Source organism: Lagenorhynchus albirostris, chromosome 2 (genome assembly GCF_949774975.1).
Source record: "Lagenorhynchus albirostris chromosome 2, mLagAlb1.1, whole genome shotgun sequence".
In the NCBI taxonomy this organism is placed as follows: domain Eukaryota; kingdom Metazoa; phylum Chordata; class Mammalia; order Artiodactyla; family Delphinidae; genus Lagenorhynchus; species Lagenorhynchus albirostris.
In genome coordinates, this window is record NC_083096.1 from 102,094,532 (window position 1) to 102,109,178 (window position 14,647).

Sequence of the window (14,647 nt, forward strand, 5' to 3'; positions counted from 1 at the left end):
ACAGCCACTATGGAGAACAGTATGGAGGTTCCTTAAAAAACTAAAAATAGAACTACCATACGACCCAGCAATCCTACTACTGGGCATATACCCTGAGAAAACCATAATTCAAAAAGAGTCATGTACCAAAATGTTCATTGCAGCTCTATTTACAATAGCCAGGACATGGAGGCAACCTAAGTATCCATCAACAGATGAATGGATAAAGAAGATGTGGCACATATATACAATGGTATATTACTCAGCCATAAAAAGAAATGAAATTGAGTTATTTGTAGTGAGGTGGATGGACCTAGAGTCTGTCATACAGAGTGAAGTAGGTCAGAAAGAGAAAGACAAATACCGTATGCTAACACATATATATGGAATCTAAGGAAAAAAAAAAAGTCATGAAGAACCTAGGGGTAAGACAGGAATAAAGACACAGACCTACTAGAGAATGGACTTGAGGATACAGGGAGGGGGAAGGGTAAGCTGTGACAAAGGGAGAGAGAGGCATGGACATATATACACTACCAAATGTAAAATAGATAGCTAGTGGGAAGCAGCCGCATAGCACAGGGAGATCAGCTCGGTGCTTTGTGACCACCTAGAGGGGTGGGACAGGGAGGGTGGGAGGGAGGGAGATGCCAGAGGGAAGAGATATGGGAACATATATATATGTATAACTGATTCACTTTGTTATAAAGCAGAAACAAACACACCATTGTGAAGCAATTATACTCCAATAAAGATGTTAAAAAATATATATATTTTCCAAGCTATCTTAACTTTTATATACTTATTTCATTTGTTTCAACATGTATAAATCAGTTGGATTTTATGAATATACACTGAAATAAGGTAGCATTATACAAATTACCAACATATAAACATGCCTGTAAAATTACATTTCACAAGAACTGTAAACATTGATGGTAATTACTTGTCTCATTTCTTTCTATTAGTTCTCAAAATTTTATCAGAATATTTTCATCTCAGTTTTCTTCTTTTCATCAGAATTAAATTGACAATTAAACTGCTTCAAACAGAACAAAAAGGCTGTAGACTAACAAATGGCGTCATGACTGGACTTGAAGTGATAATCCATGACCACTGAAACCATCTGTGTAGAGTTGATGTGCCCTTATTCTCAAGAATCATGAAACTTTGACTGAAACTTTCAAAGTTGCTAAATTTAAAATTCATAGGTATAGAAGTACATTAGTGAGTGTGTGTGTGTTTGTAGGCATGTGTACATGTACATGTGTGTATGTGTCTAATATATGTATGATTTTATATAAAATGGAGTATTTTTATATAAAAATGCAATGGGAAATCCTTCCTTAATTAAAACCTGATTCCACTCTCTGGATATTCTTGTCCATGATTCTCCATCATTCCTGGATCTAACTTCTTCTGTGTCCATCATTATAATTATTCTTCCTTGTCTGGCATTCTCCTTGGTTACATCTGAAGTGAATGGTGGGGCGCATGACCTCTCTGGGCACAGAATAGCTTGAACAACCTGCTTTCTGCTGGAGAGAACTTGGGAACCAGCAGGTTGTTTTAGTCTGAGCTTGTGGGTTTTTTGTTTTTGGCCACACAATTCAACAAAAACTTAGTAGGTTTCTATTCATTCATTTATTCATTCAAAATATAATGAACATCCATAAACCTAACATCCAACCCCTAGATTTAAAACATTAAGTTCCACCAATGTGTTCTTTCATACATACTCCTGCCTTACTCAGAGGCAGATAACCACTATCCCAAATTCTGTGTTTTTCACTTTCTTGCCTAAACACACCCATACATGCACACATATACATGGTTGAACGATGATTTTTTTAAATAAAATTATTTTTCATTTTACAAAAAGTCTTTATACTGAATGTCACCTTCTGGGGCCCACTTCTCATCCTCAAGCACAATCTAACCATGTGGCTTCAGGTATCCATAGTTATTTATTTCCTACACTATGTAACATTTGTAGTGTAAATATAACAATTTTCCCTCTTTTCCAGTCTATTGGAAGTTCCAATTTTCTGCTATTATTAACAATATTGCTGTGCACATTTCTGTATATATTTCCTGGTACAAATGTGCAAGAGTTTCTCTCATATATGTACCTAGGAACAGAATTGCTGGGTCTTAGGCTATGTTCAACTTTACAGGGCAAAAAAACAAACTGTCTTCCAGTTTACACTCCTATCAGCCATGCTTAAGATATTCTTCCAGCCCTCATCATCATCCTCATCAAAACTATAAAATAGTTTTATAAGACTTCTTAAAATTTGCCAAACAAATAAAAATGGTATTTAATTTTGGTGACATTTTATTATTTATTTACTATTTGGTAACTTATTATCTACTTTCTTCTATTAGAATATAATCTTCATAAAGCCTGACCCCCCCAAAAAAAAAAAAACTTTGTAGATTTCTGATCTATTTGCTTTTAGTCAATTTCAAGTGTCAGGAAGCAAAAGCAAGATTTGTACTTAGACATAATTCTGAAAATCAATGGATTTATTTTCTTCTAGCCTCCCTGCCCCTCTCTTTTAGTATAATGATGAATACCTTTAGGCTATTTGAAACTAGAGGTGGAAAGATCACACTCTATCTGATCTCTTTTGTAGGACTGAATCTCTTTGTTCTCTGAGAAGTTTTCTTGAGACTTTCATGCTCAAAGTGTTTTTCAAACTTATCTCTTACTGTCTGAAGTCTAGGAATGATTCACCTTTTCCTAGTTTTGGAACCTCCAAATGTATCGTTTCTCTATTCCCTCTTATTTCTGCTTATAAACCAGTCAATTCTTCCTTGAGTTGATCTATTTTAATACTTAGCCAAAGGCAGTCAATAGTGGCCAATATAAAGTCATTATCTCCCATCACTTCTTCTAAAGCAGTGGTTCTCAACTTGTGGTAATTTACCCCCTCAGGGGGAAGTGTTACAATGTTTCAAAACATTTTTGATTGGAATGACTAGGAAGATGCAATAGCATCTAGGGAGTAGAGATCAGGGATGCTGCTAAGCACCTACAATTCACAGGACAGCTTCCCACAAGAAACAATTACCTGGTCTAAAATGTCAGTTGCACTTCTGTTGAGAAATCCTAATCTAGAGATACAGGCTAAGGAAATACGTTGCCCATCTTCTGACTTATAGTAGAAGTAGAAGTAGGATATAGTAGGCGATAGTATTATGAGATGTTTTGCCATTGCACGACATGAGTCTCCATCTTTCCAAATTTTCCAACTATGTTTTTGCTGCCTAGTGCTAAGCTAAATCTTAGCACTATGTCATAAATCTCAGGGCTTTTGTTACATTAGTACCTCACTTTGAGGTAACAATTTCTATGTCCAGGTTGGTCTTAGGGATGCAAGAAAAATTATAAAATTTCAGTGACTTACCACAATAACAAGGGGTATAATGGGTCTGCTTGTGTATAATTAGCTTTCTTCCAAGGCATAGCTAAAAGACTGATGCTTCTTATCTTTCCCAGTATTTCAGAGTCTTCTACTAGGAAGAGGGAAAAGTGAAGAAGAACATGGGAAGATTTTTAGACCTAAAATGGCATATATGATTTCCATTTACTTTCTTTGACCGGCCATGCGATCTATCCTAGTTTTGTTTCTGATGTTCATAGAAATGTCTCTTGTTTTAAGCTCTCTGACTTCTTAAAAAGAAAATTACAGTAGATTGTCCTTATTTCAAAAGTACTAGGCTTTCAGGAAAAAATGTCCAATAATCAAAAAAGAAACTAAAATTACCTACACTTGAATGATTATTGCTAAACTTTGCATGTAACTATTCCTATATTTCCATTTTTATAACTCTTCAGTGTATTCTTTTCTTCAGATATGTTAACACCTTCATTCACTAGCCTGTGAATTAGGTGACTCTGTTTACCTCTCCTCTGACTTATTTGTAGGTTTTAAAGGTGAGTATTTAGAGGATTTACTTATTCTCATGATTGCTGAGTATTGCTAGTCATCAATTGTCTCTCTATGTAGTCTTTATCTCAGCAAAATTATATTTTTTTCTTATTGACTTGAGGGAGGAGGGTGCAAGGATTTATGCATCCCCAGGTCTAGAAAGAAGCCAGACTAAAGCTGTCATGAAAGGACTTTGCCCAATTCACCAGACAATGCAACTCACATCTGTGGATGGTGACAGTAGAAACCTACCAGTAGAGGTTTCTAATGGTAGGGTCTGCAAAAATCCTACAAAACACTCCGTGAGAGAAAGAACAACTGTTGGACATTTGCCACCCAGAAGGCATCAGATGGGGAAGGGAGGCAGCAACAGCACCAACAGCTTAAACAGCCACATCCTCCTTCTCACGTATTCAGTAGGTTTGGTTTGAGCACCACATGTGCCAGGCACCATTCTAAATTCCGGGGGTACATGAGTGAGCAAAACAAATACAGTTGCTCTCTTGGAGCTTATGTGGTAAGGAAAGAAAAGCAGACAATAAACATAACAGGTAAATTAAATAAGATGTTAAAAGACGGATTTAAAAATCAAGAATGATCTTAACTGGAACATATAGTGAGTTTTCACTGGATGAAAACATGGAAGCAGAGAATATTCTTTCCAGAAAAGTGGCTTTGAAAAGAAGGGAGATACAAGCCATGAGGTTAATGACAGGTCTTTACCTTTCTTGAAAGTGAGAGATACTGTTCTGTGTTTATATGCTAAGGGGAAAGAGTTTGAATATACAAAACAGAATAGGTCAATTAGTAGAGTCAGTGTCCAGAAGAAGTGAGAGGGATTAGAATTCTTATTAGAAGGTTGAATTGTCCCTCACCAGGGGTTTAATATGAAAGGAGGATTTTTATACTAGTCACTTTCCAGATCTCTCTCTCTCTCTCTCTCTCTCTCTCTCTCTCTCTCTCTCTCTCACACACACACACACACACACACACACACACACACACAGAGTCACTTGGACCTTCCGTCTACACAGACTATGATATTATGTTGCCACATCTGCTAATAACATCTGAAGGACTATCGACGTTTTGGACTCATTCTTCATCTAACAATGCAATAGAATAAAACCTTGTAACAGACAAAGCTTCCAGCTTTGTACTCCCTTTGATTACTGTGATTTGTAGAAAGACATGTAATTCAGAGAGTCTCAAAAAGAGTCTCTAGATAGATAGGTAGATAGGTATATGATAGATAGATAGATAGATAGATAGGTGATAGATGATAGATAGATGATAGATTAGATAGATTAGGTAGATAGATGATAGATAAGATAGATAGATAGATAGGTAGATAGATAGATAGATGATAGACAGATAGATCTGCAAGCATATTCTCTTGCATGACATCACAGGAAAAATATTTTCTGAATTAAATGTGAGGATTTCAGGATGATTTCATTTCCTAAGAGATTCTCAGAAGTTTAGAAGTCCAGTTCCCTCTTGTCTTTTTGAATCTTACTGTGACTGACTGAAAAATGACAGTAAGTAACAATAAGAATTTAAATATTCTATCGAAATATCTTTTTGAATCTTGAGCATATGGTATATCTGATCCTGTTTTTAAAAATGTAGACCACTCACTGCTAAGCCTCTGTAGATGTTCACGCTGCCTCATTTTCTTTTCTTTGCAAATGGCACTCATTATGTGTAAGGAAAATAGCAAAGGTTATCCTGCTCTGCAAATAAGGTAACTCATCTAATTCTAATAACTATGGTCTAATCTTGGCTCTTCCAATAATACTAAAATAATTGAAAACCACACCATGAACAAGTCTAAAACACCAATGTGACACAAAACTAATTAATCACTATCAATTTAATATGTGCCCTATCCGTTCAACCAGCTCAGCTCCTCTTGACTTTACAGATGATATTCACTCAGTTCACTGTGCACATCAATCCCCCAGAAAATGGAGTTCTGTCTCTCCTCCACTTACAAAAGTAGTTTAATACCGTGAACTCTTTCTATCGTAATTCTACAGGTCAATTCTATCATCTTTCAGAGACTACCTCTTCCTCAAAGGAGTACATGAAATGGAGCTGTGAATTTGCATTGCAGCGTCTTGAAAGTATTTCTGGGCTATGTTTCCTTTCTAAAATTGTTCATCTTCTTTCAAGATCACAGTGGAGACCTCTCCACTGGCATTTCTATTTCTCCAGAAACACCACAAAGGTCAATGATAATATTTTCCCTTTATTTGTGTGTTGTAGGTGGAATTATGTACAAAACGTAGCTAACCTATTTGTAATAAAGAACATGTCCATCATCCTCGAGGCTAATCCTCAATTTTATTCAATACACAGTCAAGCACATTAATTATCTTTTATTTATATCTTGAACTTAAACACTATAGACTCATTTTAGCTTTGAAGTAAATAAAGCCCACTGGATGGTCTTAGGCAAGCTGCTTAAATGTTCAAAGCAGCTATTTCTTCATCTGTTATAAGTGGGAAACAATATCATTTATCCCATGTTGCACAGTGCCTGAAGTGTTGGATAAACGTTATCTCTTACTCTTACTATTATTACTCAGTCGCTGTCTGGCCTGAAATATGTTACCAAGCATAGAGGATCTGCTCTGTGGGAGGAAACAATAAGGAGAATCTAGACCAGATGCTCCAGGGTCACTGTCTCTGCAGTAATGGGATATGGGCTGTGTAAGAGGCTGACGATGGTAGGAGAGTAAGAATTTTAAAGTACAAGGACAAAGCTCCTTATTAAGGGATCACCTAGGTCATGAAATATCCTAAGTCTTGTCAGCATAGCAAGCACAGGTTTGGGGGTCATTCCCTCTTTAGACATGCGCCCTACCTTTGGGAAAGAATGGACCCTTCATGACATTTGCACATTTTTATAATATCGAGCTTATTTTCCCAGCCAGATCTTTCCTCATAAAGATTTGGAAATGTACATCTGCCTTGAAAGTAGCATTTCTAGGGATTCCTCCCTTAAGAGGTCTGGAACTCTGCCAACTTCCCTTGGAGTCAGTGTATGTTAGTTGGGCAAGTTTCCATTGAAATTTTATCTTAGGCAGGATAGCAAGTTTTCTTTTTCTCCCACAGTGTTTAAAATATATAGTTATTAAGAATACAAGGTTAAAACATGAGGCCATTCCTATATCATTGTTTTCAAACACGTGCTGAAGATAGTGCTATGTCATTCTGGATAGGCCAGAGCAATCACTATTTTTCAGCCATCATGACCAAAGCTAGTGGGAAGATTGTGGTCAACTAGGTTAATCTTCAAAAATGCTCACCCTGTGGGTGAATTTATTTCCCAGCCTTCTTGATTCTGCGCTTGGCTGTGGGGCTTACTTTGGCCAGTGTGACGTTGGGATGCATAATGGGAGCAGAGGCTTGAAGAGGGCTTTTGTGGGTGGCTTGCTCTGTCACCTCCAGGCTTTGCCCTTGAAGAACATGCCTGGGATTGCCTGATGGTCCCGGCAGGAGGATGAGAGACTGCTGGAGCACAGCAAATTTCCTCGGATAGCCCAGACCAGTCAGCTGTCCACAGACGCTGAAGAATAAGTGATTATTGTCTTAATCCACTGACCTTTTGTAGTTTGTTACGCAGCATTTTTTGGCATACAACGGTAGTTGACTGAATAGTCACAGCATGTCACATTGCACCATGTAGCACAACTTATGTTGGTTTCTATTCTTAATTTATGGAATATTTAATTAAGCTCAACCCAGACACCAAAGAAACATCGTAGGAAACTGTGACATCATAGGAAAAATAGTACATAAAAGAGGGACGTAGGAAAACCAGCTAGATGACTCCTACTGTCTTTAATTAATTTCTTAAGACACAGTTAGAAAATGAATAAATAAATCATACCACTGTGCTTGTGCTCAGCACATTCTTTGAGAGACACTGTTGGTACCCTATCCTAGTCCCCAACCACAGCTCCTTCTTCCAGGTTAATTTCAGTGGTTGTTTAAGGATATCCTTGAGACCTAGTTATGGCCAATAGAGATGTAAAGGCAGAAATATCTGGATGGGGGGTTTCTAAGATACATTTGTTTTTAAATAACAACACTCAGGTGGCATGCCCTTCAACCACTCTCTTCCTGCATAGAACATAAATATCATCATGATGAACAGAAGTGCAGCAGCCATTTTTGTACATAAGTTGACATATGAGGAAAAGGCCAAGAGATGTATAGAGAGAGTGTCCCTACCATCACTGAGCTTCTGAACCAATGCCAGCAGCACCCTGTTTTCCAGGCTCCTAGTTATATGTGGAAAATAGCCTCTTCCTTAAGTCAGTCCTCTGTTCCTTGCAATATTTGTAAGCCTCTCTCTGTTGCACTTTATATAAGCAAAAAGAAAAAGTCAAGGTATACTATGGCCTAGAGTCCCCATGCTAAGCTTATTAGTCTAGTTATTCTCAGTAAGCAAAATCATCATTATACAGTATCTATCACTATCAAATCCCTCAACACCTTTATTATCTGAAAATAAAGGCATTAATCCTTGAATTAAATTGATTAATTTCTAAGTTTTACTGTATTCAAAGAAACAAAAGATGCTTTAAGATTAGGATCTATACCCTTGGTGAATGAACAAAAGAAAATTTTCTAAAGTGATTAAAGACGAAATGCTTTTGCAAAGGTTATCCATATATCAAAAGCTCAAAACATCAATATCAAATGGTTAGTAAAATATAAGCGTACTGTAAGATACAATTAACTTGTCTTCAGAGTATTATAGGTTCTCCTGTAAGCCTAATTTGCACTCTTTCCATGGCTTTCTTGTATTCACAGTAGAGATTAGGAAATCGTTAGCTTAGTCATTAATTGGTAAAGATTTCTTTCCACTAGTGAATTTTCATTGAATATTAACACATGATTAAGCCCACCTCACATATCAAGAGAATGATGTGAAACCATGTGAAGCCCTGGAAATATTCTGTGACTATTGAAACCTACTAAATAATTCTAGATCATGGATCCAATGTCTTTTTTCAAATATTAAAATTATGTCCTTCCATTTCATGATAGAAACATGAGTAATGCAATTATAGGGTTTATAAACCTCACTCCAAGAATAGGTCAGTAGAAATCAATTTGATCCTTAATTTCTTTTCTCAAAGTCACTGAAATAGCTCAGAATTTAAGTTACATATGTCATGTATATTTGATTGACACCATAAGGTTTTCATCTAAATTTGAAACCTAACTCTGGATATATTTGACAATTTTTATTGCATTTAGTCATGAGACTTGAGTTCTGATAAACTAGAATGTGTGATGTGGCTGGATCATACCAAACAGGTTACTTCTGAAACTAGTTTGAATCAATAATCCCAAAGAAAAGGGATGGGGGGGGCAGTAAAGCCTATTTTGCTTTAGTTCTATTGTGAAATAAAATCAAAACCATCAAAATGAAAACTCTCGTCATCACAAACATAATTTGCAATCTATACTAGATATAGAGGGGGAATAGATAGCAGCTAAAATAGACAGATAAGGCCAAAGGAAGGAGCTAAACGCAAAAAGAAACTAGTGACAGAAACAGAATGTAGGCCAGCAGGCAGCCCAGCCAGCACAGTGAAAATGTGAATAAGCACATTCAGGAACCAGCCTCCAATCATGGATGCCTGCTGAACAGAAGGCTTTCTCTTCATTAATCTGCTAGAAAAAGGAAGGTTTACTTGTCCCACGTCAGAGAGATATGAGATGAGTACCTCGTCAGAGAAGTCTTTTTTTTTTTTCCCCTTAAAAGAGAACAGCAAGGCTTGATAGTGGAGAGGAAGGAGGTGGAAAGGGAGGCAGGCATTCCTTCTGGCTTGATCAGCTTCCCCAGTGGCAGTCAGGTAACAACTGGGAAGATGAAATGCAAAAACTTATTTTGTCTGGAATCCCCGAATGATGAAACACTGAGACAGGGAAAGAGGATGGTGATATTAATAACAGAGACTATCCCAGGCCTTTTGCATTGCCTGTGGAAAGCTGTTAGTACTGTGTTACTCCTGGTCACCAAATCTAAAAGATGGTCCCTCTGTGCTGTCCCTTTCTGTGGATTCATGTTCTTAAGGATATGTGCTCCAAAGATGCCCTCCCTCCCTCTCCCCAGTCACAGCTGCTGGATACCGAAGCTCTGTAAAAATCAGAGCATTAAAATGCCATTGCAGGATTAGTTCTCAGGGGGAGAGTGTTCAGAAGAAGAGGGAAGGGGAATCAGGGTATAACTCTCCTTTTCTTTCTACCTTCGTGCAACAACCTAAGCTCTTTGAATGAAGAAGAGAAAAACCACGAGCTCAAGAAGTACATAGTCGGCAGACCAGTGTCTCCACATGGAGATATATTTTTGTTATTTCTGTTTGAAAGGAAAATTTGAGCTTTGAATAGCCAGGAGAGGCCTGATGATGTGGCCACCAAATATCTTTATTCAGTTTCATCTTTCTCCCCATCATAAGCCCCCCAGCATTCTAGCAGACAAAACCCTTTGCTTTTCTCTGAAATCCACTCCACTGGTCTCTAAGAAAACCTGCCTTTTGCCCTCTATCTTGCCACACCACACTTCTAGTCCTCTGACAAGACTGCAGAAAACTCCCCCACCCAGGCAGACTTCAGTGCTCTCTTCTCTCTGCTTCTTTAGTATCTTGAGAAGGCTTTAATTCGAGCAATTTCACAGGTCGTCTTCCTAGTCTATTTTTCAAAAGACCATAAGCAACTTGAAGACAAAAGCTCTATCTTGTTCATAATAATAGGTACTCCAAAACATCCACTTTTTAGTAAACTAAGAGTTATTTTTTCCTCTTTTTTATGTTATTCTTGATATCGGCTCTCTTCTTAGCTAAAGAAAAAAAAAAATGCTTGTTGATTAAATCCAACTGATAGAACCCATTCTTCACCCCTGACTTTAACTTGCTAAGTTCTCCACCTATGTTGAGATTGTAGAAATAGATTTTGATAATAGTTCAGGATAATTTTCCAGATGATGGGTTTTTGGGGACAGACTCTGACTTATCATTTGGTCTCTTTGTATTTAAATCATATGTTTCCTCAGTAAAAGAGCTGCAGGCTGGGCTCAGGAATGTAACAAAAATCCAGTTCCTACAGAAGAAGAAAGCTGACAAGTGAAGCCACAGAACAGTGTCCAGGCACCACAGGGGTGGCTCTGTTATTTCTTGGAGGTGTTGATGATGTCATTGGCTGTTCTGCAATGTCCAGTCCAGAGCAGTGGATGTGACCACCCAGAGAGGACAGTCCAAGTGTATGCTGGCTTCAGTTTAGGGTCATTCAAATCAGCCAGTTCTCAGTCTCCTAAACACTGACCCCCTAGGGAAAGCGATGCAGCTTGGTAGTCGTCAGATAATCATTTCTGTGACCAGGAAGACTGGTAGGGGTCAGTTTGATTCTCATTCCACTCTTTCCTTTCTGTGGAAAACAAAGGGGAAGCAGTTTTAATCATGCCTCCATTTACATTATACAAGAGCCTCATGGGGGTGCAATTTTCTCTCTCTTTCTTTTCCTCTCTTTCATTGAGCATCAACTCTATTTTTTCATCTGGATCAAGAATTAGCCCTGGAGGATAAGGATTTTCATTTGAATCAAATACATTAAATCGAGATGACTAATATTAAGCCAATGCTTGGAGAAACCAGGGTCAGGAACATCTGGTGTTAGGCTCCTCCCCATGTTTAATATGAATGAGTAGGACACAACCCTCATTGGTATAGCTGGGACCCGGGCTACCGTTCCATGGAATGAGTATGGATTTTCCATAGGAAGAAATCAGTGAGATGAAGTGGTCCCTGCTAGGGACATGTGGCAGTAGCCCCAGAATTCCAGTCTCCAAACAGAAACTAAGGAAGATGACACTGCAGCAGGGCACATCCCAGCTCATCCAGCTCCGGTAGAAGTGTCAGAAAAGCAGCAGTGCCTCTTCCTAACGGCATGGCTAACAGACACTTTTTTTTAATGGAAATATGTGCCTACTAACGCTCTGTAGCTCTCCTTCTTCCAACCCCAACATAAAAATAATGACACAGAGTTTTTTAAATGAAGTATTAACCTAATAAGTAAATATTGGTCTGACCATGACTAACTGAAATGGAGTTGAAGTGGGGCTGGGGGGGAGGTCTCAATAAATAGCAAGGTTGGTGTCCCCAAACCCATTACCCAAGTTACTTGGTAGTTCACACCTTAAAAAAAATCCACCTTCTGATTTCACAGATTCCTTTCCTCCTGCATGTCAGAACAGAGCAGAGTTTATGTCGAACAGATGGTTTCCATGTACACACCCCATACTCACTGCCGTGCCAACCTTATGCTTCCTTCACTTTCTTCATGAAAACAGGCATGTTGAAAATATGTTTGCGGGTGGCACAGAAATGCTGTGCACATTTTAGCCGTCATGTCAAAGCAGGAAAAATTCAGAGCCATAACAAGTAAAAACAAAAACCACTGAAAAGTATTTTCCCCCACCAGGCAATAGTCATTTCCATGCTGGAACATGGCGCGTCATCAATGCATTGTGTTGAGAGCCATTCAAAGAAAAGAAGGGTGGGGTGATGGGCATCAAGACAGCAAAAACTTGGAATAGGATCAGGCATCTCTTGCTGTAACAAAGGGTTTCAGTTCTTGTCAATTTCAGAAAGCAGGTCTCTGCTTCCATGGTGAGGGAAGCAGCAAAGGAAGAAGAAAACGAGTTGGCTTATTAAATATCACCTAGTTTTGCACTTAGTTGTCTGCACAGAAAACTGCAAGTTGCCTCTTTTTTGCTCTAATGTTTTATATCATGTAAAGTACGCCTATTAGAGACCCATGAATTAAGTAAATGTTATAAATAACAAAGCAAATATTGAAATATTACAAATAATAATAGCCTCTGAGCCCTCAAGCTATTATTTAGCTTGCCAAACTGTTGCAGGAAGGGGAACCCCTTCCAGGACCCGAGAGTGGGCTCTTGTCTAACACTTGGACATGAATTGTCCGAGGAGACACACGTGCTGACAAAGCTAGAGACTTTATTGGGAAGGGGCGGCTGGGTGGAGAGCAGGAGGGTAAGGGAACCCAGGAGGAATGCTCTGCCACTGGCTCACAGTTTCAGGTTTTATGGTAATGGGGTTAGTTTCTTGGCTGTCTCTGGCCACACTCTGACTCAGGGTCCTTCCTGGTGGCACACGTATTGCCCAGCCAAGATGGATTCCAGCGAGGAGGATGCTGGGAGGTTGGTAGGACATATGGACTGGCGTCTCCTTTTGACCTCTCCCGAATTCTTCCAGCTGGTGGTGGCTTGTTAGTTCCATGGTCCTTACCAGGACCTCCTGTCATAAAACAGCTCATGCGAATGGTTACCTGGCCATGGTGGGCAGTTTCGGTCAATGGTTCCCCTAACAAAACCACATCACCTATGAGTCCATTTGTAGACTGCCTCCTTGTATTCTGGATTATTCTGAAGCTAACAATGAGGATCTTAAAAAAAAAAATCAGGCATCTCTTTTCTCTTACACAGTAAATATTCACTCAGACGAAGTGTTGTCCTAGATATTGTATCAGCAAAGTATACAAGGCAAGTTCCTTCTTATAAGTCATTTAATCCCACGGGTCATTAACCTATCATATTTAGAGTCAGAAGAAATCTTAGAGATCAACTTATTTACTTCTAAAATATGGGAATTGATTCCACCGAATTATAAGCAACAGGCTATCCACCTATACCATAAAGTATAACACTTTCAGAGACAGCCAACTCCCTACCACCTTTTATTCTTGACAAGTACAACTTTTGTTTCATTAGTTCAAGAAATATCCACTCATCACCTTCTGGGACCCAAAGGATCCTTTTTTTTTTTTTTTTTTTACATCATTATTGAAGTATAATTCCTTTATAATGGTGTGTTACTTTCTGCATTATAACAAAATGAATCAGTTATACATATACATATATTCTCATATCTCTTCCCTCTGGCATCTCCCTCCCTCCCACCCTCCCTATCCCACCCCTCCAGGTGGTCACAAAGCACCGAGCTGATCTCCCTGTGCTATGCGGCTGCTTCCCACTAGCTATCTATTTTACATTTGGTAGTGTATATATGTCCATGCCACTCTCTCGCTTTGTCACAGCTTATCCTTCCCCCTCCCCATATCCTCAAGTCCATTCTCTAGTAGGTCTGTGTCTTTATTCCTGTCTTACCCCTAGGTTCTTCATGGCATTTTTGTTTTCTTAAATTCCATATATATGTGTTAGCATACGGTATTTGTCTTTCTCTTTCTGACTTACTTCACTCTGTATGACAGACTCTAGGTCCATCCACCTCATTACAAATAGCTCAATTTCGTTTCTTTTTATGGCTGAGTAATATACCATTGTATATATGTGCCACATCTTCTTTATCCATTCATCCAATGATGGACACTTAGGTTGTTTCCATCTCCGGGCTATTGTAAATAGAGCTGCAATGAACAATTTGGTACATGACTTTTTTTGAATTATGGTTTTCTCAGGGTATATGCCCAGTAGTGGGATTGCTGGCTCATATGGTAGTTCTCTTTGTAGTTTTTTTAAAGAACCTCCATACTGTTCTCCATAGTGGCTGAACCAATTCACGTTCCCACCAGCAGTGCAAGAGTGTTCCCTTTTCTCCACACCCTCTCCAGCATTTATTGTTTCTAGATTTTTTGATGATGGCCATTCTGACTGGTGTGAGATGATA